We start from the raw sequence: 6,992 nt of genomic DNA, 5'->3' as shown, positions 1-6,992 counted from the left end.
AGCTGGGCATGGTGGCGTGTGCCTGTAATACCAGCTACTCAGGAGGCTGAGGCAGGAGAATTGCCTGAACCCAGGAGGCGGAGGTTGCAGTGAGCCGAGATCGCGCCATTGCACTCCAGCCTGGGTAACAAGAGCGAAACTCCGTCTCAAAAAACCCCAATTCCAAGCTGCCTAAGCAAGAAAGAGAAATGATTAGAAGGCTCAGGAGGGCCTCAGAGAAGCCAAGAGTAGGAATACAGCTTGACCCAGGACTGACTGCAGGCAGGCTCCTCGTGTCTGGCCTCGACCTCTCTTCCTGTGCCTGGGTCACTCTGTTCTGCGGTGGCTGGCTTTCTCTGCTCCTGAGGAACATGGCGGCACATATAGCAGTCAATTTCCATTACGTCCTCAATTCAAGAGAACAGCCAGTCCAAGCTAGAAACTAGTCCCGAGGAAGGACTCAGACTGATTTAAGCAGGCTCAGGCACCCGCCTCTAGACCACTAAACTGTCACTGTTATCAGTGTGGAAATGTCCACATTGAGTAGAACATTCATGTAACTGCAGAGGTATAAAGGGGGAGTTCCCCAGATGGTGGGGGAAGGGCAGAGGAACGATAGCAGTCTTCTTCCATGCTTGCGTTTTTATCTCTATTTGATAGATGAGACCCAAGGAAAAAAATGCGCAGGTAGAGTGTGCTGGTTAAGAGTACAGACCTGGTCAGGCTCAGTGGCTCATGCCTATAATCCCACTACTTTGGGAGCCTGAGGCAAGCAGATCACCTGAGGTCAGGAGTTCGAGACCAGCCGGGCCAACGTGGCGAAACCCTGTCTCTCCAAAAACAAAACAATACAAAAATTAGCCGGGTGTGGTGGTGTGCGCCTGTAACCCCAGCTACTCAGGAGACTGGGACAGGAGAATCACTTGAACATAGGAGGTAGAGGTTGCAGTGAGCTGAGATTGCGCCACTGCACTCCAGCCTAGGCTACAGAGTAAGACTCTGTCTCAAAAGAAAAAAAAAAAAAAAGTACAGGCCCTATATAAGATTTGAAGACACTTCACCAAAAAGATATACAAAAAGCAAACACGTGACAAGACGGTAAGCAGATAAGCAGGGGGATAGCCTTACAATGGATTCTACTCAACATGGAAAGGTGGGACGTGCTGATGCACACAGCACAGGTGAGTCTCAGCAGCATCGCGTTAAGGGAAGGAAGCCGGCATGGAAGTCTGTATGTCAAAAACTCCATTTATATAAAACTCCAGAGAAGATAAAGCTCATGCTAGAGAGATCGGTGGTTGCCGGGGCCAGAAGCCTGAGGAGAGGATTGGGCGAGGCCAGGAGAGAATTTCTGGGGAGACAGAACTATTCTATATCATGATTGCATGGTGGTCACACAATGGGAAAACTTGTCAACTTACTGTATGCTTTAAATGGGTGACTTTAAGATGGAGTCTTGCTCTGTCACTCAGGCTGGAGTGCAGTGGCTCGATCTCAGCTCACTGTAACCTCCACCTCCAGGGTTCAAGTGATTCTCCTGCCTCCAGCCTCCCAAATAGCTGGAATTACAGGTGCTGCCACCACACTGGATAATTTTTTGTATTTTTAGTAGAGATGGGCGGTGGGGGTGTCACCATGTTGGCCAGGCCACCCAAAGTACTGGGATTACAGGCTTGAGCCACTGCACCCAGCCAAAATTGGTGAATTTTATTGTGGGAAAATTACATCTCAATAAAGCAGTTTTTTCTTTTTAAAGGTAGCTATTATCATTTTTAGGCATCTCTATTATGGGCTTTGAAGTAGTAGGTCTTGGAGTTAATCCAAACAGCATTCGACTTCCCCAGGCCCTAGCATGATACCTTGAGTACCTTTTTGACTTTTTGAGCCTCAGCAATCTCATCTGTAAGTCCAGAGATGGTAACTTCTAGCTCATAGATCTGATGCTGAGAAGGATGAGGAGATGATGTGGATAGGTCCTCAGGGCTGGGGTTGTTATCTAGTCTGACTTTGGGAAATGTCTTACTATTGTTGCCTAAGGTCACACAGCTTCCAAGTGGCAGATTCAGGGCTCAAGCCAAAGTCTGTTTCCAAACCCCAGCTCCTGGCTGCCTGCACCGCCTCGCTACTGCCCTCTTGCGCTAGTTCTGTGCTCCCAAGTCTGCTTTGGATTCTTTTGACTTCCCCTGTAGAACACAGCGTTCTGATCAACAAACAAGATTATCTGCTTCTATGTATAACTCTAACTAGAAAATTGACATCCTGCTTTTATAAATACTTTTTAAAAACAGAAACAGGATGCAAGTCTTTTGATTTGGAAACTCTGAGTAGCAAGGAGAGGGCTTAGAAGGCCACAAGGAATCCATGCGGCTTAGGGAGAGAGGGCAGGCTTTGGCCCCAGCAACTCATCAAGGTAGACTGCGGTGCAAAGGGGCTCTGCTGTTGGTGCTCCCAGCCATGGAAGGAAGGTTGGTGGTCAGTGCCTCCAGCTGTAAGCAGAAGCCCGGGTGTCACTCGCTGGGAGTAAGAGAAAGAGAACAAACCGTGATGATAAATTGGTTCTGTATTACGACCAGGCAAGGGGTGGGAGAACTGTGGCCACATCTGAGCTCTGATAAGAGCAAAGCTGGAATCTTAAATATTTAGATATGGAACCCTAAACAATGTACTTGACAAGCAATAAAAATCTTAGGGTCATTTTAGTGATTCCCACGGCTGGCTGCTGCTTCCAGCTGATGATTAACCCGGCAGTCTGAGACACGTTTAACTTCCAAGCTCCTCCCAACAAACAAATCCTGTGTCTGGGACATCAGGAGCCTTTCAGCTCCTCCCAGCATCAGGGCCAAGTACCACAGGCTCAGGGCTCCCCAGGGCCAGGTGCCTGTTGGAATCACCTGTGAGGTTAAAACGCAGGTGCCCAGACTCCTCCCAGTGTAGGATTCAATCTGAGTAAGCTGAGATAGTGGTAGGAGTGATCCCGGGGCCAAGAAATCTGAACATTTTTGCTTTACTTGGTGAGAAAGGAGGCTGAGTGAAAGTCTGGTCTGCTATCTGAGGAAGCTACTATTGTCTCAAGTTGGCAAGCCAAGAAATAACAATAGAAACATTATTTAGAAATATGAAAACAAATACAAGAAGAAACCGCAGGAAGCACCTTAAAGTGGTTGTTTTAAAACTAACCAGTGGTGGCCAGGCACGGTGGCTGACGCCTGTAATCCCACCCAGCACTTTAGGTGGGCAGATCATCTGAGGTCAGGAGTCTGAGACCAGCCTGACCATCATGGAGAAACCCCTGTGTTCAAAAAAAAAAAAAGCCAGGCATAGTGAGATGTGCCTGTAATCCCAGCTACTGGGGTTGAGGCAGGAAGAACTGCTTGAACCTGGGAGGAGGAGGTTGCGGTGAGCCAAGATTGCACTACTGCACCCCAGCCTGGGCAACAAGAGTGAAACTCCATTTCAAACAAACAAAAATAAAGTGGTGACAGTAGTCAGAATAGTGGTTATCTTCAGAAGTGGGGACTAGTAGCTGAGAAGGAGCATCAGGGAACTTTCTAGGGTGCTGGAAATGATCCGTTTCTGGATCTGGGTGGGAGCTAGGCATTGGCCCTCCCAATCCATGGATTTCGCATCAGTGAATTCAACCAACCTTGAGTTTAAAATATTCGAGAAAAAATGATTTAAAAAATATATACAAACAATACAACAACTGTTTATATAGCATTTACATTATATCAGGTGTTATAAATAATTAGAAGTGACGAAGTATACAGAGGTGTGCTTAGGTTATATGCAAATACCACACCATTTTGTATCAGAGACTTGTGCACCCTCAGACTTGGCGCCTGAACACAGGAAGTGGAGGTGGAGGCTGCAGTGAACCGAGATCAAGCCACTACACTCCAGCCTGGGCAACAGTTAGATTCTGTCTCCCCAAAAAATAATTGCTGAGGGGGGTGTCCTGCAATCAATCCCCCATAGATACCGAGGAATGACCGTATATATGTAAAAACTCATCAAGCTGTACTCTCCAGATTGTCTATTTGCCTACATATAATTTAAAAATTTTAAATGTCTGCCTCCAAAGAGGAATCAGGTTACAGGGAGACTAGATTGCCAGCAGACTTTTCTTTTTATTTTTTCAGGGACAGTCCCTTTCTGTCAGCCAGACAGGAGTGCAGCAGTGTGATCATGGCTCACTGCAGCCTCAACCCTGGGCTCCTGTGATCTTCCTGCGTCCGCCTCCCAAGTAGCTGGGAGTACAGGCACAGGCCACCGTGCCTGGTTAGGTTTTAAATATTTTGTAGAGGAAGGATCTCCCTTTGTTGCCTGTGCTGGGCTCAAACTCCTGGGTTCAAGCAATCCTCCTGCCTTGGCCTCTCAAAGTGCTGGGATTACAGGCGTGAGCCACGTGCCTGGCCGGGACTGATTTTTTTTTTAAAAAGCATACATTTACAAACTTAAAACCACATCCATCTTTTAAAAAGACACCATGTTCATGTCTCCTTTGATAAAAATAGGTATTTTAAAAGGTCCACGAGTCTGGTGCTCAGCCTGGGTTGAGAAGTTTTGACTTCAGAAATGCTTCCTGCAACTGCTTTTTTAAACAGCCTCTAACCCTTTCTTTCACCAAGATAAATTCTCAACAAGTTTCCATCTCTCCTTTAGAGCATGGCTTTTGCTTTCTACATGCAGAAGCTGGAAGAGAAGAGCTACACAGAGGGATGGTCTGCATGCAATTCCTCTAATTCTTCTAGTCTCTTCCCACCAGGCACTGCCAACTGCTATTGTTTGAAAGTGGCACTCAGCATTACCACCAGCCCCAGCTTATGTGGTGGAGCTTTTGAGGCTGGGCTCTGACTGAAGCTGGCCCAGCAGCTCGCAGGCCACAGAAGGGCAGCTACGGACATTTAGTTTTTCAAGTCGGGGTGGGATGGGGGCCCCCCATATAAGGCCTTTCCCAGTTTTTCTGGTAATTCTGATGCTGTTAGTGGTTCAGAAGCCACATCTAGAACTACCCTGCTTAAAAGAATCCACGTTGCCAAAAGGGAAAAAAGAAATGTGCATATATTTTCAATCAAATTTGCTGAAGCATAATTTACACGGAAAGTATACCCATTTCAAGAGTGCCTTTTGACAAATGTAGGCACCCACGGTAACCATTGCTAATCAAGATATGGAAGATTTCCAACACTCTAGGAAGTTCCTTTGTGTCCCTCTGCCATCAATCCTTGGTCCTCCCTGAGCTCCGGCTCCTGGCAAACCTGCTTTCTGTCCTCCAGAGACCAGTTTTGCCTGTTGTAGGATTTCACATAAAGAGAACTGATTGTATAGCATGTGTACTCTTGTGTCTCGCTCTTTTAGCTCAGCTTTTTATTTTTTAATTACCTCGGCATGTTTTAAAGGCATTCATGTTGCTGCTTGTGTCAGTAATCCCTTCCTTTGTAGGGATATATCACAATTTATCTTTTTGTTTGTTTGTTTGTTTGAGACAGGGTCTCACTCTGTCACCCAGGATGGAGTGCAATAGTGTGATCTCGGCTCTGCTGCAACTTCCACCCTCCAGGTTCAAGCGATTCTTCTGCCTCAGCCTCCCAAGTAGCTGGGATTACAGGCACCCGCCACCATGCCTAGCTAATTTTTTTATTTTTAGTAGAGATGGGTTTTCACCACGTTGGCCAGGCTGGTCTTGAACTCCTAAGTTCAAGTGATCTGCCCACCTTGGCCTCCCAAAGTGCTGGGATTAGAGGGGTCGTCCACCATGCGGGGACTGTTTACTTTCTAATTGATGGATATTTCCGCTCTTAGGAATATAGCTGCTATGAATGTTCACATACAAGTGTTTGGACATAAGTCTTCATTTCCCTTGAGTACCTATGAGGATTGCTGGGTCATCTGGTAAGGATATGCTTATTTATAAGAAGCTGCCTGTTTTCCAAAATAGCTGTACCGTGTTACAACCCCACTAGCAGATATGAGTTCCAGCTGCCCCCACATCTTCCTCCACACTAGTTCCAGCCCCCTTTTTTTTTTTTTTAACTTTTAGTCATTCTAGTGGATGTATAATGGGATCTCATAGTTCTTTCATTTCCTAATGACTGATGATGCTGAGTCTCCTTTTATATGCTTATCGGCCATTTGAATATTTTCCTTTGTGATTCTGATTCAGAATGTTCAGAGATCATATTTTGAGGAATCCTGCCTAAGAATACCCATTTATATTGCCTCCAGAAAAGAGCAACTTAGAGCGATGATTGATTTATTTGCTTATTTTTTGAGACAGGGTCTTGCTTTGTCACCCAAGCTGGAGTGCAGTGGCACAATCTCAGCCCACTGCAACCTCCACCTGCAGAGTTCAGGCAATTCTCGTGCCTCAGCCTCCCGCAAGGTGCAACTACAGGTGTGTGCCACCATGCCCGGCTAATTTTTGTATTTTTAGTAGACATGGGGTTTCACCACGTTGGCCAGGCTGGTCTTAAAATCCTGACCTCAGGTGATCCACCCACCTCAACCTTCCAAAGTGCTGGGATTACAGGCATGAGCCACTACACCTGGCTTAAAGTGATGATTTAAATAGAACATCTAAGAGTTCCTCCCCCCAACTTTGTGGAAATTTTCAAAAATACAGAAAAGTTGAAAAAAAAAAAAAGCCCAGTGATCTACTGAGATCTGTGAACAATTTATTACACTTATTCTTTATATGCATGTGCTTATCTAATTGTTGAACCATTTGAAAGTAAGCCGCCAGGCGCAGTGGCTCACGCCTGTAATCCCAGCAATCTGGGAGGCTGAGGCGGGCGGATCACCTGAGGTCGGGAGTTGGAGACCAGCCTGACCATCAGGGAGAAATTCCTTCTCTACTAAAAATAAAAAAAATTAGCCAGGTGTGGTGGCGCAAGCCTGTAATCCCAGCTACTCGGGAGGCTGAGAAAGGAGAATCACTTGAACCCAGGAGGTGGAGGTTGTGGTGAGCCAAGATGGCTCCATTGCACTCCAGCCTGGGCAACAAGAGCGAAACT

The sequence above is a fragment of the Cebus imitator genome, unplaced genomic scaffold (genome assembly GCF_001604975.1).
Source record: "Cebus imitator isolate Cc_AM_T3 unplaced genomic scaffold, Cebus_imitator-1.0 Scaffold260, whole genome shotgun sequence".
In the NCBI taxonomy this organism is placed as follows: Eukaryota; Metazoa; Chordata; class Mammalia; order Primates; family Cebidae; genus Cebus; species Cebus imitator.
Note: the sequence above shows the minus strand (reverse complement) of the source record.